Source organism: Myotis nattereri (assembly GCF_964212035.1).
Source record: "Myotis nattereri genome assembly, chromosome: 1".
NCBI lineage: Eukaryota > Metazoa > Chordata > Mammalia > Chiroptera > Vespertilionidae > Myotis > Myotis nattereri.
This window is the reverse complement of record NC_138075.1, coordinates 200,652,211-200,678,907: the sequence shown is the minus strand read 5'-3', so window position 1 is coordinate 200,678,907 and position 26,697 is coordinate 200,652,211. Positions and strand designations below refer to the sequence as shown.

The 26,697-nt window shown below is 38.6% G+C and overlaps 1 protein-coding gene across 1 annotated transcript in view; it reads right to left on the bottom strand.

Moving 5' to 3' along the window:
- Positions 1-26,697, bottom strand: part of FRYL (FRY like transcription coactivator) — a 245,410-nt gene that overhangs the window by 163,646 nt on the left and 55,067 nt on the right. The window contains exon 3 of the mRNA XM_081097652.1: positions 17,525-17,656. The gene's annotated coding sequence lies outside the window, so the exon portion shown is untranslated. The remainder of the gene's footprint in view (positions 1-17,524; positions 17,657-26,697) is intronic.

The window sequence follows — 26,697 nt, the reverse complement described above, 5'->3', positions numbered from 1 at the left end:
AAAAATTAATAATATACTTAAAACAATTCAGGAAAAGGCAATAAGGAGGGGAAGAAGACAGATTCCAATTTTTTCATTAGACATACTTCTTGATGTATTTAGAATACATAGGGTAAAAAAATCAAAGCCGAACTACTCAAAAGTGACCCTTAGGCTTAGGTGACTGCATAGATGGTACTAAACATACATAGGTCACATCAAGAAGAGTTCTGGCTATATAGTACAAAAGGGATGTCAGGACTAGAGATGAGAGGAGAACGTAGGGACAGACAACCAACCCCACAAGCCTTCCAGCTCTCTTCTCCACTGATGAGGGGAGGAAATTGAATTTTTTATTTTCAAGTACTTGCTAGCCAAAAATAACCACGAATTAATGGCTTTCGGCTGAACTGCTAGTAAAAATAACAACAAGGTAACAATAATTCAAATCCAGCACTACAAAAGGACAAATGAAATAAACAGGTGAGTGATGAGGGGGATCTGCTCCTCAAACACTTGAACCAGAATTCCATCTAGATTTCTGGATAGGAAAGTTTCAGGTCATGTCCAAATTAAATGCTTATTTCAGAATTATATGTCAAGTCTCTGAACTAATGGTTATAGCTATAAAAGGGTAAGTTTTCTACAAATGTCACAGGTTGGACCAATGCAACAATGTATTCTCAAATTAGCAACATAAAGCAGTAAAGAAGCATTTTAACTAAGCTCTGTATTTCAGGAGTGGTTACCTATGCAGCAATTCCATTGCTTGCGTATGCCGTGAGGTACAATTACTGTTACCTTCCTGACACAGGGTATTTATTAATAGCCCAATTGTTCCTAGTTTTTGGTTGAAGTTCTTTTTATATATTTCACACATAAAAATTAAAAAAAAATGCTTCCTCTGCTTAAAATGAAGCAGTCCAGACCCCGTAATCATACTTTCTTCTTTGCCCTTAGCCATACCAATTTGATAGGACTTGGCCCAGTGGTAAGACACTTACTTCTTCAATGGAAAAAAAAAAAACACCTGTTTCTGAGTATACTTGAAATTCATTATTGAGATTCCAGAAATTTTGTGAAATAATTTTTGAAAATTCTGCTTTAAAAAATCCAGATTTAAAATTTTCTATTCAAAAGGCTGCTAGTTACTGGATTTATATTTTTACAATGCACACAATGTCTATTCATCACCTACAAAGAAACTAGATTGCTAATACTAAGGTACTTTCATTGTCGATATACGGTATACAGATGTATTGGGAAGAAAGGGGAACATGCATTATTGGGAATATATAAGAAAAATTCTAAGAAACATGAACAGGATGAAAATAAAATGTACTGTTCAAAGCAGGACATTTTTTGAGGGTGGAAATAGGCACTATTAACAACACGCCAGGACAGAGATGTAAACCGTCAACTCTCCAAGGCCTATGAGGACCTATGGTCACCTTAGCAGCCACCACAAGGTGAAGGCTCACTAATTCCCGCCAACACTTGCCTTTCTGAATTTTTCCTCCTTTGTCAGTAGCATGGGAAATTTACAATCAACTAGAGGTTTTTATTGTTTGAGCCACCTTTGAGAACACTCTTCACAACTTAAAACAAAGGAGTGAGTCACAAGGCTGTACTAAAGTATAAGAGGAAGAGTCTACATCAGAGAAGAAAAGTGTCCAACTGCAGAGGCGACTAAATGTAAAGACAAAAATCACACTTAGGAAGGAGAGTGCCAGCTGGGGTAGAAAGAAAAGATGAAGAGATTGCCCAGAGAATTAAACGGGCCAGACTGAAAACAGGAAAATATTTATGCGTGGTTAAACATAATCATAATGTACTATATTAAAAGTAATTTGAAAGAACCTACCTTCATAATCTTAATATTCGTTAAAGCACCTCCTAATCTAGTAAATCAGAGCCCACTTTTTAAAAGTAAGCTCTCTGAGATCATTGTTAAGCCCATTAAAGTTTAAGAAGAGCTCCTTTAAATTACATTTATAAAAATTTTATATTGCTTATGTTTTTTTTAGCACATATCTATACTTACTTAAAAATAGAGACTAGGAACTTTCAGAAGCCTAAAACATAATAAAGAGAAATTTTCTGTATTCCTTCTAAGAACTTTTTTAGTGTTTTCTGAAGTTTCTCCATTTTGTAGACTAGAAATATATTCCAGCTTATACTTCTTGAGAACAGTCTAAGAGATCATCAGACAACTTACCTAATCTTAAACAAATCACTCTTTAGAAACAGAAAAATCTATCAAAAGTTCAACTGAAAAAAAAATTTAGGTACGGTGGTAAAAATTTACATCTGTACTATTTACAATTATTTTGGACTAGAGGCCTGGTGCACAAAATTCGTGCACTGGGGGGTGGGGTTCCCTCAGCCCAGCCTGCCCTTCTCACAGTCCGGGAGCCCTCAGTGGATGTCCTACTGATGGCCACAGTCTGGCAGCAGAGGCTCAGAGCAGGCGTCCCGTGTGTGTGTGTGTGTGTGTGTGTGTGTGTGTGTGTGTGTGTCCCTGCTGGGGGCCTGCCCCAAGCTGCGTAGGAGGCTCAGAGCAGTCACTCCGTGTGTGTGTGTGTGTGTGTGTGTGTGTGTCTGCCTGCCGGGGGCCTGCCCCTAGCCACACCGTGGAGGCTTGGAGCAGGCGCCCCTCTGTGTCGATCTCTCAGGCTCCTGGCCTCCACTGCATGTTGTCCTCTCCCTTGAGCTGTGGCCAGGGTGGGGTGCTGCCTGCAGGCCGCGCTTTCCTGCTCACTGTTTGCCGGATCACCGCAGAGACCCAGGGGCAGGCCCTGCTGGGTGCTGCCTGGGCAGAACTTTCCTGCTCTGGGATCACCATGGCAATCCAGGAGCAGGCCCACCTGGGGGCTGCCTGCCCTCCACACTTTCCTGCTATGGGATCGCCATGGCGACCCAGGAGCAGGCCCTCCTGGATGCTGCCTGCAGGCCGCGCTTTCCTGCTATGGGATCGCCATGGCGACCCAGGAGAAGGCCCACCTGGGGGCTACCTGCTGGCTGCACTTTCCTGCTCTGGGATCGCCATGGCGACCCAGGAGCAGGCCCTGCTGGGTGCTGCCTGCAGGCCGCACTTTCCTGCTCTGGGATCACCGCAGAGACCTGGAGGCAGGCCCTGCTGGGTGCTGCCTGCGCGGAACTTTCCTGCTCTGGGATCGCCATGGCGACCCAGGAGCAGGCCCTGCTGGGTGCTGCCTGCAGGCCGCACTTTCCTGCTCTGGGATCGCCACGGTGACCGGGGAGCAGGCCCTGCTGGGTGCTGATTGCGGGCCGTACTTTCCTACTCTTGGATTGCCATGGCGAACCAGGAGCAGGCCCTTCTGGGTGCTGCCTGAGGGCCACACTTTCCTGCTCTCGGATCGCCATGGGGTCCTGGCTGGCAGCAGGGCTTAGGGAGCGGAGGGCTTAGGTGGCACACGGAGGTCCTGGCTGGGGGCGGGACTTAGGTGGCACGGGGCTTAGGCGGCACATGGGGGGCCCGGCTGGGGGTGGGGCTTAGGCAGCGCAGGGCTTAGGCGGCACACGGGGGGCCCCGCTGCCCAGGGCCGCACACAGGGCCCCGGATGGCAGCTCGCGCTGGCCAGCCCTGCCTGCAGTATGCAAATTAGCCATCTTTGTTGGCGGTTAATTTGCATATCACTCTGGTTGGCTGATGGGTGTAGTGAAGGTACAGTCAATTAGCATCTTTGTCTTTTATTAGATAGGATTACTGCTTATCTATAATGTTTAAATGAATAGGGCAATGATGGAATATTTGCTTTCCTGATACATAGTTTAGAAAAATGTAATTCTAAAAGACAAACAGACTGATCGGTCCTCACTTTGATTGCGATCTTCCTACAAAGAATCACCTGAGACTGTCTAGGTTACCTTTATTCTTTAGAGAGAGAGAGAGAGAGAGAGAGAGAGAGAGAGAGAGAGAGAGAGAGAGAGGGAGAGATATTGAGACTTAATAAAGTGGCAGGATGAGGTGATAGAGATGGGTGGAAGGTGCAGGTACAGCCTAGTGGACAATGAGTTCCCCACTGTGGAAAGGTCCACAAACAGGATTCATAAAAGCAACCATTTCCCAGAATTCCACATCAGGATTTTAAGGGCATAGAGAAAATGTGATAAGCCAACAATTATCTTTAAAGAATAAACCACCTGGCCTTCCAAAATCACAGATTTTTTTTTAAATGGAAAAACATGAAAGATCACACAACATAAACCCTTAAACTTCAGGTGAGATGACTGAAGCCCTAGAGGATAAGTAATATAGTTGGATCCCTAATCAAATCAGTAAGTACTTATTGAACGCCTACTACAGGCAAAACACTGTTCCAAGGGTTACAAAAAACACAAAGACGTATAATATTAGACCCCTTCTTCAAAACTCCCATTCCCCATTTCACAGGTGAGTTACATGCAGGTAGTTCTCTGATGTTAGCAATATTCTCCTCCATATTCTAGCTTAGTGGTTGGAACACTTTGGCCCTCGGGCCAAGTCTGGTTCATCGCCAGCTTTTGTAAATAGAGCTGTGCTGGACCGTGGCCATACATACATTCATGTATCATCTAGGCTCCCTTTGCTCTACGAAGCCAGAGCTGAGTAGCTGTGACAGAGACTTGTGGTGTGTAAAGCCTAAAATATTTACTATCTGGCCCTTTACAGAAAATGTTTGCCAAGCTCTGTTCTAGATCATCGTTTGCTCAACTTGAGGTTTTTGGTGTGGTTTGTTGTTGTTTTTTCTCTCTTCTTATTTGAAATGAATGGAAGGCTGGTTTGCCTGAGGAGCCACTGCCCACTGAGCAATGTGCTAGATGGTTTTGAAGGAACAGTCAGTGGGCTAAATATGGCAAGTGACAGCAGCTCCCGGTAACAAGAAAAAACTTGTTCTGGCATATAAAGGACAAGGGCCAAATGACACAGAATTCTAACATCCACCAAATATTTACTAACTGCTTACTAAGTGCAGGCCATTGGGCTAAGCTCTGGGGATAACCCCAATAAATAAGACCAACTCAGTTCACAAAGAACTGACTACCTGATGAAAGAAACACTTTTATGTTAAATGGAATAGTAGAAGCTAGTAGACAATGAGGTAGAGACCTGACCCAGGGAATAATGAACTGGGGTGAAGCTGGGGTGGGATAAACTATGCAAACCCAGGGACAGGCACACAGAGACTACGATTCCCCCTGCCGAGATCCAGTCCCAGGAAGTCATCAGGATTGGAAGCTTGTAACTATCTACTAGCAGAGCTGCCTCATTCCAAAGGCCACTGCTGGTACATGGGTGGAGGTAACTTGGATTGTAGGTTGCTTCCTGAATTTCTTTTATAGCACATTTTTGTTTAACCTTTCTAGTATATTCCTTTAGTGACATTTTTAAACTTACATTTAGCTTTAGTCATCTTAACCTATTTTACCGTGTGTTTTTCCAACCCCACCTCTTTTATTTTCTTTAGCATCTTCCAATATAGATATTATCACATGCTTCATCTTTTTACACTTTTATGACTTCAGTATGTTGTGACTAAAAATTTATTTAGTTGTATATTTTTCTTATCCCCCCACCTTTTTTTCCAACTACTTTATCTTAGATATAACTCTTTCTTTTTGCTTCTTAAGAGAGGGGCTAAGCAGGGGTAATCAACAAAATAGTCAGCTACCAGGAAGATATGGTAACTAAAAATTAAAACATGCCCAGTCTCAGAGTGGCAGTGGGTCCTGAAGGGCCCTAGTGTGCTTAGGATTCACCTTTTAGTTGATGAATCCAGGGGTGGGTTCAAGAGGGTCCGGGGGCGGAGACAGAAGGACTGGAGCAGCAGGAGCGCTTGGGGGAGGAGATGGCACAGTAGCTAAATATCAACTGATGGGAGGAACTGTAATCTTTCAACAGCCAGTATCAGGATACCACTGCACGCTGAATAAACATCAGTCCTGCGGTTAGGAAACAGCGGAGTAAGTGGGATAGAGAGGAGGCTTTTCCACGCTCCTTAAAAGAGAGACAGATGCATCTTTATTTCAATTAAGTTTCTTGCAAGTCCTTTCTAAATGTCAAAGAGCCTGACCCTAACTCTAGCCATACTGAACTGCTCCAATTTTTAAAAATATATATATATCCATGTAACGTGAGGAGACAGTCTAAAATGATTCTTCTTAAGAAGTGTTAGGCTAACTTTAAAAATAGCCCAGAGAAACTACTAAAGTAATACTGCCGCACTAACTTCTAAAAATCCTGGTAGCTGAATCTCACAGTCATTTGGCCACAGTGACTGGAAGAGCACACACTGTGGACAAAGAAGGAAGCACAGGAAAAGGTGGTACAACTCAAGTGCCCATGAACTCTGGCATAGCTCTAAGTCACGGGCTAAGCTTCTTTGAGTTATGCACAATGGAAGACCTAGACCCAGATTCCTAGAATATTTTCCATGATGGAATGCTCTAATGATAAATTCTAGTTACATTTGATTCATCTACCTCCAAGTCAAAATTCCAAAAGTTTTTGTAAACAATAGACACCAAGTATTAAACTATGTGTCAATTTCGCAGCCATATTCTTATAATCTTAAAAACAATACTACAAAGAAGAACCATTCATAGGCAAGGCCAACTGGCCTGGAGAGATTAAGTAGCCTATTCAAGGGCACACAGCCAGTCACTGGTAGAGCTCAGCTCAGTCTGGATCCAAGTCCCACAACACTCCTTCTTCAATACTCCACTGCCTCCCATCGCACCTATGTCTTCTAGTCTCTCTCCTCTGTCATGGGAATTCTCACAGATTCTGAGAAGGCATGTATATAACAACCCAATAGGGCTTCTGAAAAATACTCTAAAGGTCCTCTTACGTAAGAAAACCTCCTTGATTTCACGACACTACAAAAACCTAAAACTTCCAAGTCCCATTTGTATAAGCAAGAATTCCTAAAGCCCTTCATACATGGCAAGTACAAGGTATCATGTGGGTCAGGCCAGAAATTCCCCAGCAGGCTGATTATTACTGGGAGCTCTCAGGTTCTTCCAGGACGCCGCCCCACCCAAGGACCTTTTTATCACATTTGAGTCCCAAATGATTCTTCATCTCCTTTGGTCTGTTATCACTACATGCATTTGAAGTATCAGGAGAAAATCTACTTCACTTCAATGTTCTCCCAGGACCTTCTCTAAACTCTCTATTCATAATCTAGTCTTTGATAAAGACTTCAATCCATCTCATTCCCTTCTGAAAAGAAACTGGCCTGCCATGCTATTCCACTACCCAATACATAATGTATCAAAAAAACAAAAATCCGAGCTCTTCTGGAGGTGCAAAATCTAATCACTGAAGGCAATGGTTCTACAAAAAACAAAACTGAAAAGATCACTTATTTAAAATATCTTAGCTGACTGGCCAGTGTGGGTCAGTGGTTGAGCTTCAACCCATGAATCAAGAAGTCTCTGGTTCAACTTCTGGTCAGGGCTCATGCAGGGTTGCGGGCTCAATCCCCAGTAGGGGGCATGCAGGAGGCAGCTGATTAATGATTCTCTCTCATCATTGATGTTTCTATCTCTCCCTCTCTCTGAAATCAATAAAACATTTAAAAAATATATTTTAGTAACAATTACCATTCCCTTTTCTTTACTGGTCAAATGTAGACAGCAGCCTTTAAAGCTCAACCAAAAGGCTTTTGGAATTTTTTTTTAAAATATATTTTATTGATTTTTTACCGAGAGGAAGGGAGAGAGATAGTTAGAAACATCGATGAGAGAGAAACATCGTTCAGCTGCCTCCTGCAAATCTCCTACTGGGGATGTGCCCACAACCCAGGTACATGCCCTTGACCGGAATCGAACCCGGGACCCTTCAGTCCGCAGGCCGACGCTCTATCCACTGAGCCAAATCGGTTTTGGCGGCTTTTGGAATTTTTAACAAGTGCTACATTTTGGTTTGTCCTGGCTACTGAACTGTCCTGAATATCTCAGGGGAGGTATACCGGTATACTATTTAAATGTTTATAACCCATGAAGTCATTAACACTTTGTAATGAAATGGAAATGGTATCTCAGTGTGCACCTCTTAAATGTTTTTGAAAAAGTCATGTGAAATAGCTATTCCCTTAATCAGCTTATCTAACCAGTGTTATAAAAATAACTAGAGGCCCGGTGCACAAAAATTTGTGCACTCGGGGGGGGGGGGGTGTCCCTCAGCCTGGCCTGTGCCCTCTCGCAGTCTGGGACCCATCGGGAGATAACGACCTGCTGGCGTAGGCCTGCTCCCGGGTGGCAGAGGGCAGGCCAAATCCCTGGTGCAGCCCCTGGTCAGGCTCAGAGCAGGGCCGATTGGGGAGTTGGGGCGCCGCCCCCTGTCATGCACAGAGCAGGGCGGACTGGGAGGTTGCGATGTCACCCTCAGTCACGCTCAGGGTAGGGCTGATTGGGGGGTTGGGGCACCGCCCCCTGTCACACTCAAGGCAGAGTCGATGGGGAGGTTGCAGCGCCACCCCCTGTCACGCACAGAGCAGGGCCAATCAGGGGGTTGGGGCACTGCCCCCTGTCACTCACAGAGCAGGGCCCATCAGGGGGGTTGGGGCTCTGTACCCTGTCAAGCACAGAGCAGGGCCGATCAGGGGGTTGGGGCGCTGCCCCCTGTCACGCACAGAGCAAGGCCCATCAGGGGGTTGGGGAGCTCCCCCCTGTCACCCACAGAGCAGGGCCGATCAGGGGGTTGGGGCACTGCCACTGTTACACTCAGGGCAGGGCCAATGGGGAGGTTATGGCTCTACCCTTTCACACACAGAGCAGGGCCCGTGGGGGTGGGGGGGCGGGTTTGGGGCGCCCCACCCTGTCACACAGAGAGCAGTGCCGATCAGGGGTTTGGGGCACCGCACCCTGTCAGACACAGAGACACAGGGCAATCAGGGGGTTGGGGAGCTCCCCTGTATCAGGCACAGAGCAGGGCTGATCAGGGGGTTGGGACGCCTTCCCCTGTCATGAACAGAGCAGGGCCGATAGGGAGGTTGTGGCCCCGCCCCCTGTCACACACAGAGCCGCAGGGCAATCAGGGGGTTTGGGCGCTGCCCCCTGTCATGCTGATCCCGGTGCTGGGAGGCATATTACCCTTTTACTATATAGGATAGAGGCCTGGTGCACAGGTGGGCGCCGGCTGGTTTGCCCTGAAGGGTGTCCTGGATCAGGGTGGGGGTCCCCACTGGGGTGCCTGGCCAGCCTGGGTGAGGGGACGATGGCTGTTTGCAGCTGGTCACACATCCTTCAAGGTGGGGGTCCCCACTGGGGTGCCTGGCCAGTCTGGGTGAGGGGCTGAGGGCTGTTTTCAGGCTGGCGGGTGACTGAAGCTCCCAACTGCTCCTTTTTTTCTTTTTTCTTTTTTTTATTCTGGGCCAGCTTTAGCTTTGAGGCTTGGCTCCGGCTCTTAGGCCTCTGCTGCTGAAATCAGGTTTCTGGCCTTTGTTTACCTTCTGTATTTGAAACAATGTTGCGATCCTGCTGGCTGAAGCCCGGCGGACTAAACCAGGTTTCTGGGGTTTTGTTTAGCTTCTATATTTGTAACATAGTTGCTTAGAGTTGCAGCTCAGAGGCCGGCAGCGGCAGGCGGGGAACGTTGGAGTCCTCCGTCACTGAAGCAAGCAAGCCTCATGTTAGCTTCCAGCTGCCTGGCTGCCAGCCGCCATCTTTGCTGGCAGTTAATTTGCATATCGCCCTGATTAGCCAATGGGAAGGGTAGCAGTTGTACGCTAATTACCATGTTTCTCTTTTATTAGATAGGATTATCAACTGTTCATTAAAGTGAAACAGACTCTCAAATAGTAAAGCTCAATATATGCTGGAATTAAAGTTGTTGCCTATGAAAATATAGCTCTTATTAAAATAAAAGCACCCCCAAAGGTGTGTTTCCTTAATAGAACACCTAACCTTAGTAGATACAATTAGCCTTTAAAAATAAGTTTATACATAAAGATTCAAAACATCAACATTGCAATGAGATGGAGTAGAACAAAAGAACAAATGCCTGATTTTAAAATAATGGCATGACTAGCCCTACCTGGTTTGGTTCAGTGGATAGAGCGCCCGCCTATGGACTGAAGAGTCTGAGGTTCGATTCTGGTCAAGGGCACATACCTGGGTTGCTCGATCCTCAATAGGGGGCATGCAGGAGGCAGCCGATCAATGATTCTTTCTCATCATTGATGTTTCTATCTCTCTCTCCCTCTCCCTTCCTCTCTGAAATCAGTAAAAATATATATTTTTTAAATGGTATGACTAGACCATTTAGTAGTCAAAAAACTCAAGTAATTTGGCTCAAGCCTCTCTGAACTTTTAAAACTTTGCATAACAACCTATCTCATTCAGTTTTCAAGACAACTTAGACAGCATTTGCTCATTAAACCAATATTTACTAAGCAACTGTTCTGTTCCAAGCCCTGGAACACATCAGTAGACAGAGCAAAGTCCATGCTCACCTTATAGTCTATTGAGGGGGTTGGGGGGAGGAAAACTGAATGCACTAAATAGATAGACAAATTATACCATTTCAGTTATTGGGAAAACAAAACAAGAAAATAATGCCCAGAATACAGAGAGCGCTCAAAATTTCTTTCATCCTTAATGTTGGCATATACTTAGTTCTGTTCAATGTACCATTATCTCTGGTCTTGGTGAATTATAAAAATAAACCTTGCCCTGGCCGGTCTCAGAGGGAAGTGGGGAGGGGGGAGGGGCAGAGTGGGAAGAGATTAACAAAAGAACTTATCCATAACCCATCGACACAGACAACAGAGCAGTAGGCCTGGGGGGAGGAGGGGCAGGTGCAAGGTAGAGGGGTTCAATGGGGGGAAAAGGGAAGACATCTGTAATACTTTCAACAGTAAAGATAAATTTTAAAAAACAAAGAAAATAAATACATCTTATATTTACACTCACTTATTCTTGACTCCAAATAGAATGCACAACAACAAAATTAAGGTTGATTCATAAGAATAAAAATAACCCAATCCTAGAGATACAAGGACTTTGCAGCTGTCACGACAGAAGCCTGTGGAAACACACTGCCTGATCCTTAGGGTCTGACTCATGACCATGCCTAATGGTCATTGTTCCTCAATGGTCAGTGAAGGGCATTTTCTCCCCACCAACTTTTATGTGTGGGGCTAGATATTACTTATGCCAATTCTACTAATATTTATCAGTGAAATCAGTCTTTGATCACATGACTATGACTACACAAAAATTATATGAATATTTAAGCAGCTTATGAATAAAATTTTTAGCACAAATACATGAATCTTTGATTCCTTTTTCTTAAGGAATAGGGATAGCAAATAAGTGACTTACTTCTTTAACAAAAACTGCAACATCATTTGTTATAAATTATACTGTTAGTTAATCAAATAATCAAAAACCTTCATTAAAGTAGGAATTGTGGAGGAGAGATCTATAGGTCCACTGAAAGTTTTATTTTAACTTAAAAAATATAAAATCCAAGTTTATTCCCTAGACTTTTATATAGTGCCAAGTACTTGTCTCTTAGGGTGAATTTGCTAATTGTTTTCTTGCCTAAAATCTAACCCTTGTACATCATTTACGATTTCCAGTTTCAAAGAGGACGGGGAAGCTGAAGGTATCTGAAAGCAAAATCCGTCCAATCATATACACTTCTATGGCCTACTCACAATTCAAAAGCAAATTTTTTTTAGGAATTCACTTGTATGGAGTCTGATCAAAGTATTCACCTTTGTTTACACCACAATAGCTCTTTCTTTTCAGTCTCATACTTTACTGAATTACGTAATATTTAACTATATTATATGATCACAATTACAAGTATAAATGGCATGAACAGGTTTGGTTTAAAATCTCACCCAACTCTTGGTAAGCACACAACTCAACCCGGTGGGAGCAGAAATGTTGGCAGAGGAGTTGAACAGTTTTGTGTACAAGAGGCATTTGTTAATTAATATATTTTACAGAGAAAGGGGGGATTTCTGATAAATCCAGTGGGTTGCTTAAGAATTTCCATAAAATTTAAAAATATTAAGTTACTTAATATTTAGAGAGAGTTAAAAAGTAAAAAAAAAATTATCAAAAGCAAAGATAAATGTTCTTCAACGTATTAACCCCGGCAAATACCTCAAAATTTTACAAATATTTTTGTCAAAGAAAGCATTAGCATCTATAAATACTTTTGGAGTTAAAAGTAGCAAGTAAATGTCTATATACTGCCAACTAACCAAGTCTCTCTTACAGAAATTGCCAAAGAAGTCCTTTAAATTAATTTTAAGAGTCATTTCCTAAAGTTGAATTTTATTCTGGGGGAGAAAGTGGGCAAGATTATTCCATAAAGAACCTGTAGCCTCTGAAGTTTCAGACATCAGATTCTTCAGTATTCATGATTTTGCTTTGTTTGACTGTGACTAGAAAAAGATAGCTACTACGGAAAATTCTTAATCATTCAATTGAGTGCTTAAGTGAAAATTAATATAAATTACAAAATCTAATTATTATATTTTGTAACATGTGTGCTATGCTCAAAATGTCTTTTTTTAAAAAAAAATAAAAGGTGACATATTAGCCCTAACTGGTTTGGCTCAGTGGATAGAGCGTCAGCCTGCGGACTCAAGGGTCCCAGGTTCGATTCCGGTCAAGGGCATGTACCTTGGTTGCGGGCACATCCCCAGTAGGGAGTGTGCAGGAGGCACCTGATCGATGTTTCTCTCTCATCGATGTTTCTAACTCTCTATCTCCCTTCCTCTCTGTAAAAAATCAATAAAATATATATATTTTTTAAAAGGTGACATATTAAACTAATGGCCATAGTATGTTACATTTAAACACCAAGTCCAATCACACAGGCTGGGATAAAGAAAATGATTAAAGACTGAAAGTTAAAGAAACAGTAGTTTTTAATAACTTAACTGCATATATTAATATATTCACATTTTTCATTTATTTATACTAGCACTACTGAACACAAACTAAGTGCTGAAAGACATTCAATTTTAACTGAAATTAAGAGGTACTAACTCAGTGGCCTCACTTCCACTTCATTCATTCAAATGAGTGAATAGTATAAAAAAAAAGAGAAACTTCTAACACCAATACATTGTAGATATCAATATATATTTCTTTTTAAAGCTTAAAAGCTGTGTCCTTGGTTTTAAAAATATCCATTATGTAAAAGAAAGTGTGGCTTCTCACAAATACGACCCTAATTTTTAACCTGACAAGAAACAGATCGAGTGTGAATGCAAGGAAATGGAGGCACTCATCTTCAGCCCTGAGGAACCGAAATTGGGAAATTTTTTAAAGGTAACTTCACATTGCTGACCAAAATTTTTAATGCACATAGAAACTTCTATCAAGAAGCAATCATACAAAGGTATAACGTGATATATAAATGGATATTTATTTTTAATAACTAAAAATAGTCATACTAAATGTTCATTAATAAGGGACTGATTGAATAAATTATATCCTCACAATGATGTGCGTTTTAAATGATGCAGAAAGATGTTTATGATGTATTAAATGAAAAGGCACACATCAAGACAGCCTGGATAGTAAACCTCGTTTTTAAATTCTACAAATAAAAATGTATGTGTGCATATTAAAGTATGCATAGAAAACAGCTATAAGAATATATATATATATCAAACTTGTAGAGAAACTCTCCTCTTTCCATAAAGTATTATATTCATTTATATAAGCAGTTATTTATTCACACAAAAAAATCATAATCATACAGAACATTTTAGTCAAAAATTAAAAAACAGCATTTTTCCATTTTCTTCCTAAAGGATTTTCTTTCTTTTAATATTTGCTATTTACCAGTACTATATGCAAAACTGATTTTTCTTCTAACACAGACTGAGTATCATTTGCTCAAACTTTAAAAGACATTAAATTTAACTTTGCAGGATTATATTAAATAAAGGTACTGTGACTCAAAATAATCATGATTATATTCAAAGATGTGACTTTTTATGTTTCACCCCAAATATTTGCTATCTTCACAACAAAATAATGAAGTATATTTTTAAAATAAAATGGACATGGTTTCTATGGTGATAGGTAAAACTCAGTATCTTATTTTTCATTTACATATTCTATGGGTTACAAATAACATTTTTCCAATAAGTAGAACACATTTTCCAAAGATCATCAAACTGCAACCTTCTTTAAGAAATATTGATTTACAGCATCAATATTTCTCCATCGAAACTCACAGCAAAACTTTGGTACTAAAATAACTTTACACCAACTACATATTTACTGTATTAAAAACAGTTTATAATATTTAACCTTGACTTTCAATACAGATTTTTTTTTTTTGCTCACTAGAATTCAAACTTGTAAAATTAATTTCTTTCCTAAAATACTTTTTAAAGGACCGAAAATAATACATTTTATTCCCATTTTACTTTACCGAGCTGCTGATGGAGGTGTTTGTCATAATTACTGTGCCAGATAGGGATTCCATCCTCCTCCCCTACAGTCTTCTCTGATGAAAACAAACTGAGACGTCTCATCTTCAGTAATCGGGGGGAACCTTCCTGAAAACTACCTCTAGCTTCCAAACCCACGTCTCCCGAAAGAATGGGAGGCACAACTCTTTTTAAAAAGTCCATTATAAGGCTCTTCTACATTACTGGTCCTAGGAGCACACAGAAAAGGCGCCTGCACCAATTTCCTTGATGAGGAGATAAGGGCCACTATGTATGTCAAAGAGCAGACACGTCATGTGAGGTTAGGTGGTGCTCAACACCAGCAGGCCAAGTGCCAGCTGTTTGGAAGCTGATTTTCAGGACATCTGCTGTTCACACTGATAACAAACCAAACAGCTATCGACCATGAAACGGCACTTCACGTGTACAAGTCCTTGTACATCTACAATGGGTGTTAACAGTAATATTCAGACCATAAAAGGTTTAGCATCCGTCTAGTTTAACATTTAGACTTTGAAAACTTACACTGTAATAATGTTGGGACAAATTTACTTTGGCCTGAGGTGTGTCGTCCTTCTAAATAAACTTACAGCTGAAGTGTAGAACTAACTAGTAGTCAAAAGATGACTCTTATGCCCTTGGCTCAGTGGATAGAGCGTCAGCGTGTGGCTGAGGGTCTCGGGTTCTATTCCAGTCAAGGGCACATACCTCGATTGCAGGCTCCTGGCCTTGGTCAGAGGCATGTGGGAGGCAACCAATCGATGTGTCTCTTTCACATCCGTGTTTCTCTCTGTCTCTCCCTCTCCCTTCCACTCTCTCTAAAAAATCAATGGAATAAATATCCTCGGGTGAGGATTTAAAAATAAAAACAAAATGATTACTCTTATGATTCTAAAATTCACTAACAGACCTCAGGAACATCAAGCTTCATAGGACATGAAAGACGAATTATGAACTTGATTCATGAAAGCACTATTGTATTATGAACATTCCAATGTACTTTTAAAAATAAAAAAGAGTCCTCATCACAATCAATTGCAATTATCAACAGTAGCAATGGAGACATTAGCATGAATTGCCAAAAAAAAAAAAAGGTGATAATTTACAATACATGGATCTAAGAATATAGATTTTAAATATAATGATCTAATTAAATAAACCCAGTAATCACCCTTACCTAAGTAGTAACTGAGCACTCTACTAAATATTTTTAAATAGCTGAAGTGGCTGAGCCTATTGCTTAATGTACTCCAGAAGCATGACGAAATACTCCAGGGGACGTTGCCTACGTAAGACTTTGCGAACTGAAATTAATACCTTCTTTTTTCCCTTCCTTCGCCTGCCCTCTGGTGGGGATAAGTGAGCAAGAAGGAAATGAAAAACCAGAGAGAACAGATAGGCGTAAACTCCCTCTAAGTAATCAGATTATAACTTTGAGGATTTGTGTTTTAATAAGATAACAAATCTGATTCACTTAGTGAAACACAAGCACAATCTCATTCTTCTCAACACAAAGAAACTGATTTACATCTTTTAAAAGATGAAACATAAAACTACCTATATATACGTATCAGAAAAAGTTATAATGAAAAAAATTTCTGGTTCTGAATTAAATCCTCATTTTTCTACATTAATTATAAAGTCTACTATTCTTTATTTCATTATTTAAAAGATATGAATTGAAGGTCCTCTACATGTAAAGCATTACTATAGTATTTAGGTTCAGAGAAAAGTTAGAGGACTTATTAATGCAAATCCTGCCTCAGGGAATTCTACAGTGAAAAGGAGGTTAAAAAAACAAACAAGGAAGTCGAGTATAGGACTTAAAGCAGAAATATACCTACTAGGAAAACATACTGACTTTTAAAAAATGCTTCTAAGAGATAGAGTTTCTCTTAACCCTTGAACATGAAAGGACAACAACTCATCTGATCAGCCTATTCCCCACACACAGAAGGAACAACTGGTTAGAACCGTAATTCATATGCCTTAATAGAAGTTATCGTGTATTCTAGCGATTTTTCTTTCCTCTTTATGGGCGTGATCTCATGTTCTTTAACACTTATGTTTGTGGCTTTTCTCAGGCCTCTTTGCAGGCCTTCCTTATCTATAGAGCCCAGAAACACAATGGTATATAGCAAATGCCGACTGTAGAGGGCAAGTTACCTTCTTGTCTGTTCATGGTATACAAGAACCACCTGTGTCACTATTAACCTACCGCTCTAAACTGAATTTTCAACTGGGAAAATGAAGGGCAAGGATTGGGTGTCACTGAAGAAACTACAAAATTTTTCTCAGATTTCCTTCATTTGACAAATATTTACTGAGCAGCTCCTATCATGGCCTGTGCAAGATGCAAAGGCACTGACAATACGTCTCTCTACCCAAGAACCTTACTACTCATGAAGGGAAAGAAATTCTGACAACTACAAGACTCCCTATAGGGTTGGCCAAGGCTGTGCTGAGCCTGCCCTGCAGTTCAATGTCCTCTGCCCAACCTGCTTCTACACCACCTCTCTTAATAGAGGCTGAGCCCTAATAAAACCCTGGAAGCCAAACTCCTTTGCAGGGTCAGCTTCCAGAGGACCCATACAGCAAGCAGAAAGCATGGCGTTCCCATGACAAAACTGTACCCATTACTAGCTGAATCTATGAGGAGGAAATGCCCTAAAGCAGTGGTTCTCAACCTTCCTAATGCCACGACCCTTTAATACAGTTCCTCATGTTGTGGTAACCCCCAACCATAAAATTATTTTCGCTGCTTCATAACTATAATTTTGCTACTGTTATGAATCATAATATAAATATCTTATATGCTATATGTGTTTTCCGATGGTCTTAGGCGACCCCTGTGAAAGAGTCGTTCGACCCCCAAAGGGGTCGCGACCCACAGGTTGAGAACCGCTGCGCCTAAAGCCTTGTTGGCATGTTGATGTGTCTACTACGATCTTTGGTTGATTATCACAACTTTTAACTCCAGGTATAACAAATATAGGATTAAGAAATTATAATAGAAGGTAGTGGCTCAAATAAAGCATTTAAAAGGCTTTTTAGACCTCATACTCACTAATTAGCCTTTAGAATATGTAGTATACTCTTACCGTAGGACTCAAGACAGTAATTTCTTAGTGGTAACTTCGATCATCTAATCCTGACTGTGGGACTCTTGATCAGTTTTGAGAATTAAGCATTTAGGTGTTAATCATCCAAGATTCAAATAAATGGCTTCAGCTCTGAAGAAAAATAAAATACAAGATTTATACATTAGTTACGTTTATAATAGCACATTTGTGTGTTGCTCATATCCATCCTTACTTCTGAATGTATTATCCAGCAGTGTCACCTGGTACTGCAGTTATCTTCTTTCAATAGTGTTGCATTACACTGCTTCTGAATTTATTTTTCTTAAATTTTCAAAATAATGCAAAATCAAAACTAGTATAATAAACACACACCATTATTAACTCATGGCAAATCATGTTTCATTTATATCTCCACCTACCCCCAAACCCCTTCTCCCTCCACTCTGGATTATTATGAATCAAATTCAAGACATTTTACCACTTCATCTTTAGATAGTTCTGTATGCAAAGATCTGCTTTTTAAATATAATCCAATATCATTATAATATCTATAACAAATGAATAATAATATCTTTTTAACATCAGCTATCAGTCTGTGCTCAAAATCCTCTGTCTCATAAGTGGTTTTCATTTTTATTTTTACTATTTTTAAAATATATTTTTATTGATTTCAGAGAGAAAGGGAGAGGGAGAAAGACATAGAAACATCAATGATGAGAGAGAATCATTGATCGGCTGCCTCCTGCACACCCCCTACTGGGGATCGAGCCCACAACCTAGGCATGTGCCCTGACCAGGAATCGAACGGTAATCTCCTGGTTCATAGGTTGATGCTCAACCACTGATCCACACTAGCTGGCTCATAAGTGATTTTTAAACAGATTGTTCCAATCCAGATCTAAACAAAATCCATATAGACAACTGTTACTGTATCTTTTAAATCCCTTTTAATTTACAGTTCCTCTCCTTCCTTTCTTCTCTTTACAGTGACAAGTAATGCTTTTACTATCCAACGATTAAATCAATACATAAAAACCTTAATTATGCCAAAATACATTTAATATTTTAATTTTATTCAGTAAAATAAACAGGTTTGCAAAGTAGTTCATATAGCCTCTGGGCCTAATATTTATCCCAGCTACAGAAAACGTTTGGGATATATATTTTTCAAAGTCCAGTTATAATACTTGTGAGGGGGTCATGAATTATGGACTATTGTACCATACCTATAATAATCCTAACTGGTTTCTTACTATATTTTTCTGTTTAATGAATTTAATCCTCAATCCAACAGAAAGGACTAACTACTCTCTAAAATATTAATTTGTACTTAAACTTCTTAATTTGAAATTTCTTTAGCAGAATTGGAAAATATAATGATATTCCATTGATGCACAGGCATAATCAACTAAATCATGACTAAATCTTTTTGAAGCCAGAAAACTGGTGAGTTCGAACAAAAACCTAATTCATATGCACTTGTTTACAATCAATCTTATTCAGGCTTAGTGGAATTTTGGACAGCCCCACCAAATATTTCTGAATCTACTAACAACGTGATATCTAGAATTCTGCCATAATTCTTGATACTTTATCTTAGGTTCATGAAGTCATTTCTCCCTCAAAGCAAATAAAGCTATGTGACAAAGAGCATATCATTTCTGTAGATAGCGGCTGCAGTAGTCATGCACTGGTATATAATGAAATTTAAAATATTTTCACTTAATCTGCTAGGACAAATGACAAAACCAATTACTACTGGAGAACAAAGCAATTTTGTAAGTACAGCCAGCCACAAGTTCATCGAGGATTGATTTGTACCACCATGTCTAGGTCTTTTGTTTTGCTTCACTTTTGAATAACCTTCTGTTCAGACATAGCGAGAGCCATGTTTTTTATACGTGTTTCTGTAACCACACTGTCAGATCACTGTCATTTTAAGACTTCTCAATGTTTGTCTGAAATTTTCATTAAGTTCCTGAGTTGATATACAACCTTCCTATTTTCAACTTTCCCTTAACATGTCTTTGATTACCCTTCCAGGAAAATATTTGCTCTATACTTCTCTGACTTTATAGGTTATAATCATTTTTAGCAAGAATGAAGATTTTTGTTGTTGTTTTTGTCTTGGTTTTGGGTTGTTTTTTGCATGCCAATCACTTTTTTTATCTTGTTGCCATACCTATAATTGAGTATGGGACTCATTTTTACTTTTATTTCACTTAATTTGGAGAATATTCTATCCACAGGAAGAGTAGTTTTTATTAGTACTTTCATACCCATATTTTTGAGAGGTTAGGTAAATGTGGTGATGGTGTACACATGATCAATGCTGTTGTTTTTTATTTTAAAAGAAAAAAGTCATATAAACAAGAGTGACTTGAGGAGGTCAGTGGTATTTGACAACACTGAAGGCTGTAAGTAACACAAGCTTTGAAGGGGCAAGACTTTAAACCTGCAGTAAGAGTAAGGATCTAAAAGTTTCCATGAGCAATAAATAAGGAGAACAGTGGCCCAGCTCTGGAACTTGGGAGGATCTCAGGTCAAATGAGGTCCTTTAAGGCGAGTCTTGCTTCACTTCAGAGCAGAAAATAAAAGAGAAAGTTGAATGGGTGTTCAGTAACACATTAACCACGTTTCCTTTCTGAACAAAATTACTAGAATAATAAAGAACAGAAATGCACAAATTTTGTGTATTCATTGTAGTCAGACAAGATATATAAGTCTCTGATAATACAATAATACAGAAAAGAGTAATCACAAGCAAATAAAGAAAAAATTAAGGGTAAATGGAATTTTGGTGATGTTCATTATAGTAATTTCAATATTTGTATGTATACTTCACAATTTAAAAAGGAGAACTAGGAAGTTATGGTGCCTAACACAAAATAGATTTGAGTTCAATGAAAAAATAACTTAATTATTGCATAATTAATAAGAAGGTTGCTTCATAAAAAAGTAAAGTCCCTGCTCAGTGATTTATTAGGCAAAGATTGTTAGAAACTCTATAGAAAGGATCTGCTCCCTGGCTAAAAGATTAGGCTAAATTACTTCAAAGATACAACTACAAACCAATTTGAAGATCAAAACTCTAAATTCTACTTCAAACTATATTTTATACTAAAACATGAATGCTAAAATGTGTGGTGACCTAGAAATTGATCATAGTTTAACTAAAGAAAGAAACCACATACCAAGATATGGAATCTATTAAGGCAAATGTTTACCCTTCTCTTAATTATTCTGGGTATCTTGCAAGGGCTTTTAAAATGATGCAAACATTCTGACAGGTGTTTTGTTTTGTTTTTAAACTTTATTTTTATTGCTGGCACTATTACAGTTGTCTCCATTTTCCCCATTTGCCCACCCTTCCCTCTGGCCACCACCACATTGCGGGTTATGCATATATGTTCTTTGGCTAATCCCTTCACCATCTTACATCCAGACTCCCCCCCCCCGCCCCCCCCCCCACACACACCACCACCACAGACAGTATGGATGCAATTCTTTTTTGTTTTTAAATATATTTTATTGATTTTTTTTACAGAGAGGAAGGGAGAGGGATAGAGAGTTAGAAACATCGATGAGAGAGAAGCATCAATCAGCTGCCTCCTGCACACCCCCTACTGGGAATGTGTCTGCAATCAAGGTACATGCCCTTGACCAGAATCGAACCTGGGACCCTTTAGTCCCCAGGCCGACGCTCTATCCACTGAGCCAAACCGGTTAGGGCAAGGATGCAATTGTTTTTAAATAAATTTAAAATAATCATAGCTCCTATTTATAATAGCAATATAATTATGGAAAATGTAAGATTATATACAATGTAAAAAAAATCTACTCACAAATAATCAAGTGCAGGCAGCAAACAAGTACTCAAGTATTTTTTATGTCTGACTGGTAAAAATCATTCATATAAAGTATGTACCAAAAAAAAAAGAATTTACAATCATCTCTTTAATTAAGAAAAAAATTGATTCATAAAAATCAATACTGGTTCCAACACACTCTGACTTTTAGAAATTCACTTACTCTCTTATTTAGAAATGCTATAATTATACAATATTTAAGATGGACTTGCATTTTAACCTTCTCTCTGTTGTTCTTTAACCTTCTCCCAAATTTCAATTTTAAAGAGCACAGAAACTTATTATGCTGACTAATGTAATCACAGACTACACTAGACCACTTGCTGAAAACACTGTATAATGGTACTGATCTGGAATAACTGGGCTTCACTGCAAAAATCTAACTCTCTTGCTGATAAAGCAATGTTCCCTGCAGGTCAATTTGTCAACATTTTGTTGATTTTACATTTTTAGCCAGAATAGCAGTTATTGTCATACTACTTGATCTAATAAGAACAAATTAGCAAAATTTTCCATTCACAAAATTAAGGGCAAGTTCTCTATTAAGGTTTCATTCATTGAATCAAATTAAAACAGCATCAGAGTACATTTTCTAATACAATGATGAATAAATATATCATTTAGAATAATTTTCCCTATTACATTCCCATGTTAAAAAAAAAAAAAAAAGGAAAGAAAGGAATTCAACCACAAACTTATTATACAAATACTCTACCTACTGATCTCAGCATAAACACAGGAGTAATTTTTTGGACAAATGTAGAAGCTGACATATATCCTAATACTAGCTTGAGCTTTTGGGAGTCATACCTTTAAAAATCTGAACACAGTGCTAGACACCTCACCTTCCAAAATGCACATACACCTAAATTTACAATACAATAATTAATTTACAATAAATAAATTTACAATACAATAATTAATTATGGATCAAGAGCCCCTGATAAGAATCCTCCTTGTGCTTACTTCCCATCTCTGCCATTTATAATAGTTTCATAATTGGTATTTTTCCATTCTAATATTTAAGGCTTTCAAATTTCAATAGAATATGTTCTATTTATCCCATTTGAACCTCTCACAAATTCTATACTGTCAAATTACACTTTGTCAATCTTGGTCTTCCCAGAAAACTTGACCCTAACCTCTATGGTAGCTTCATGGGAAAATTTTGGTATACTTAGAAGATAAATGTTATCCATCAATTTAAAAGCATTTTTATTAATGTCACAATATTCACCATATATTTTAAAATAAGAATTAGAATATAGTATCTTCCCAATGGTTGGAAATAAAACTACATATGGAAGCAAAGAATGAACTTAGAAGGAGAAACAAATTATCGAAGTGCTCAATCTCTCTATGCGTCCATTTCTTCATCTATAAAGTCGGGATAATAAAACCTCTTAAGGCTACTGTGAGAAGTGAAGAAGATGAAATATGCTAAAAAAGTGTCTAACACATAGTGAAGTACTCAATAATATTATACGGATAGACAAACTTGCAACACTACCCCCCCCCCCAAAATAATGAAGAAATAAATATCACTCAATTCAAAACCTAAAGACCCACTATTAATTCATGTTAATATCTGGGTTAATTTCTTTGGGGTACTTTAATATTATTTCATTTCTAGTGGTTACAAAATATTACATTTTACAAATATATTGCGTGTATTTAATCACTCCAATATTATTGAGCATTAGGTTTAATTCTTCACTGCTATAAATATTACAGTGAATACCTTGATTTGCAGTCTCTGTACTCATCTTTGATTTTTTTTTTCCCCTTCAAGAAAAAGTCTAGAAACAGAATTTCCATCTCAGATAGTATAAAGTACACTTAGTTTTACTCCTGTACAGACCTGTATGGAATGTGGACACATATGTTCAAAAATGCCAATTGCTCCCTTTTCTTCCCATGGACACTTAAAAGCTATTGATTGGCTTTTTCACTGTAACCTTTCTATTGTTTTTTGGTACACTGCTTATCAGGTATTTCTCCTTTTCCATTTATTCCATTTAAAGGATCCCTTTTCTTTTATATCACTCATACCTTAACATACCTTACCTATACCCAAACATACCTTAAGGATTCATAACTTCATACATTCCTCAAAAAGGTTAAGATTCTACTTCACATGTCTAGAAATGAAAGTCTTTGTTTTTCAGAAACACATCGTGAAATATTTACAGATGATGTTTTATGACAGAGGAACTGCATCAAAATAATTGGGAATTGAGGAAAGGGAGTTGGTAGAAGCTAACAAAGAGTCGATAAATGTTGGAGCTGTGGAATGGGCAAATGAACATTCAGTCCACTATTCCTTTCTTTAAATATGTTGTAAACTATCTTTAGTGAGAGGAAATTTTTTAATCTTTAAAAGAAGGTATAATTATCAAAATTCATAAAACAATTATGGCTTAGCTTCTACCACAGGTTTTAAGGAACAATTCAATGATCAGTAAAAAATAAGTAAATAAATAAATAACAAAACCAAAAATATTTTAGCCAAATTTAGAAGTGAAGTAAACAACTACAGTATTTAGAATCTCTCAAATTACACTTGCCAGTAATTCCCACAGATAAAAACATACTACAATGCCTTTTTCCAAACCATGGCTTCAGCATGCCATGCTGATTCTCCAAAACAATATTAGTATTTATATTGTGCACGACAAGAATACAATTATGCCTCTGTCTGTGCCCACATGAATATTGGATAAATAGTTTTATTATGTACTAGTATTAAATAATCCAGATTCTCTTGGTGCTTAAATCACATCTTGGTATCAAGTTAGGCACATCATAAACAACACTTGCAGATTAACAGTTAGATCCACCAAAGCGTTTATTTGTACCCAGAGACATGCAAGCAAAACCCACGTAATGAAAAAAACTACCTCGCTGCACATCTTTTATTAAGATGTACTGCGGGAAAATATCACCTGTATGTTTCTACCTGTGTGGAAACCACTTTATCTTGGAGTCAGGTCATGATAACAAGAGAGCAGGGCAAAATGAGTAACATATCTAGGCGCATGGGGATCAATGGCTGCCCCCAGGTTGAAAGCAAGGGTGGAATGAACAGATTAGAGACACGGTTTCCAAATTCTTTACACTGCAGTTAAAAAAATAACATTTCACATAAGTATACTTATAATACATTTTATATAACAATTCATTATATTTACACCCACCTGATACGTTTGAAATAATCTGCAATACACTTTTGTGTCCTCCAAACTATTTTTTGTTTTGTTTTATATTCCAGTCAGTAACCACTAAGATGATTTCTTGTCTTTATAGTTTTAAATCCCAGACTAAAAATTGACTTGGAAAAAATGGCCTGCCTCTCCTCCTGCTTGCCAAACAAAGGAGATGAAAGCAAGTACCAGTCCCTAAAAGCTACACATTTCTTGCCACCCAATCATGAGATGCTGGAATTCCTCTCTCCCTGCACAGAAAAGAGCATTAGCAATGTCTGGGAGCATGGGGATAAGGGGACAGGAGACACTGAACGGGTAGGAATCAGAGGACTGCTGTTTTAAAGACTCACCAAAGAAAAGATAATCTCTTAAATTTCTTCCCATTCTAAAAGTTTGTGGTTCTAAGAGTTGGCTCTAGGATTATGAGACCCTGAAGGGTATGAAATTCATTGTTACATCTCCCACAAAGCCTAGCAAAGCAGCTTTCATAAAAATAATAAAGCACTTATGTAAATATTAAATTAAACGAATAAGATGCAAACTAAGTATAAATGTAAAGGTTCTGTCATTTAAATATGTTTTCCACATACTATTAAATGTAAAAATCAATGCTGTTTATATTATTTGAAAATTCATAAGCATAAATATATTAGCATATATGTATTGTATGTGTATATATAAATATATATCATAACACAAGTTCTATTCTTGTTACTTTGTCCACAAATAGTATAAAAACAATTCATTGTAAAATTATTCACTGTAAAAGCTCATAATCAAATTAAATTACTAACTTTTAGTTTCAATAAAACCTTTTCCCCCTTTGCCTGCTTAATGATATTATTATCAAGGAGTAAGGAAATAAGCTAAACATAGGCCCAGTACAAAAGAAAAATAGCAGGGAGGACCAAACAATATAAAACTTTCATATCTCAACCATGATTTATGGTACTCTAAAGTCCACTGGTTCTTGGCTCAAAGTCTCTGCTATTGTCTTAGAAGGAAGTTTTCTCCAAAAAAATTCCAATAACATAGAAGTTTTTTCCTATATACATTAACTATTATGGTTTAATTGAAGTGGGGGGGGGGGGTGTGTGTGTGAAAAAGGAGTGCAAAGAAAAGATTTCTGGTTTTAAGTCATAACAAAACCATTTGTAAATAAAGTAAATCCTGGTACCTTTTATATGTTATCAAATGCCATATAATGCAATAAAAGACAACTTTCTCACGACAATCTGAAAATAACATAACTCTCACTTTCTTTCCATAAGCTTTACCAAAAATTCCCATTATTTTGAGGTTTTGAATTATTTGAAAAAAAATCTAGAATTTTACCAAAATTAATACAGGGTTGGGGCAAAGTAATTTACAGTTGTGAGTACACAAAACACAGCTTATTCTTATTTATTATTTTTCATACAAACAACTGTAAACCTACCCTGTATAATTTTTAATTTTTAAATGAGGATGATGTTTACAAATATGTTTTTGTTACTTAAGAATATGTTTTTTAATGCATCAATTTCAAATTTCCAGTTCTGGTTGATATTTCTGACCTTTTCTTAGATCTAAATTTTAATTCATACTAACTTAAATTTAAAGGTGCCTTAAAAGCTTCGGAGAAAAGGACTTGAACTGTTCCTTGAAAGAAATACAGGAAATAGAGAATCTGCGTTGCCAGAGGAGAAAGAGATGAGAATGGGAATGGTGGCGGTGGTACAGGATACAGGAAGGTTAGCCTCATAGAGGCTCTTCATTAAAGAACTGCGAAGGGAGAAAGTCAAACAATGGAACTGGGTCAGTTAATGTTGGGGAGTCTCCGCAAGCCCCAGGGAGATGTGCACTGAACAGTGACTGGGGGTCAACGGTGAACTCCCAGAATCTGCACTAAGTTGACTATTACACAGACAACACTGCCACCAGCCAGGAGTTTATAGATCAGCTTGAAGACAGACGTGTGATGACACATTTTAGATGCTTTGAGGGAACCTACCTAAATATGCTCAAGCTACTATCAGGAACAAGTCATCAATTTAAGTAGGGGGGGGGGGGACAGAAAAGATTTCGCTCACAGCCTCTGTTGCCAGAAGACTAACGGGGGCAACAATCTACAACT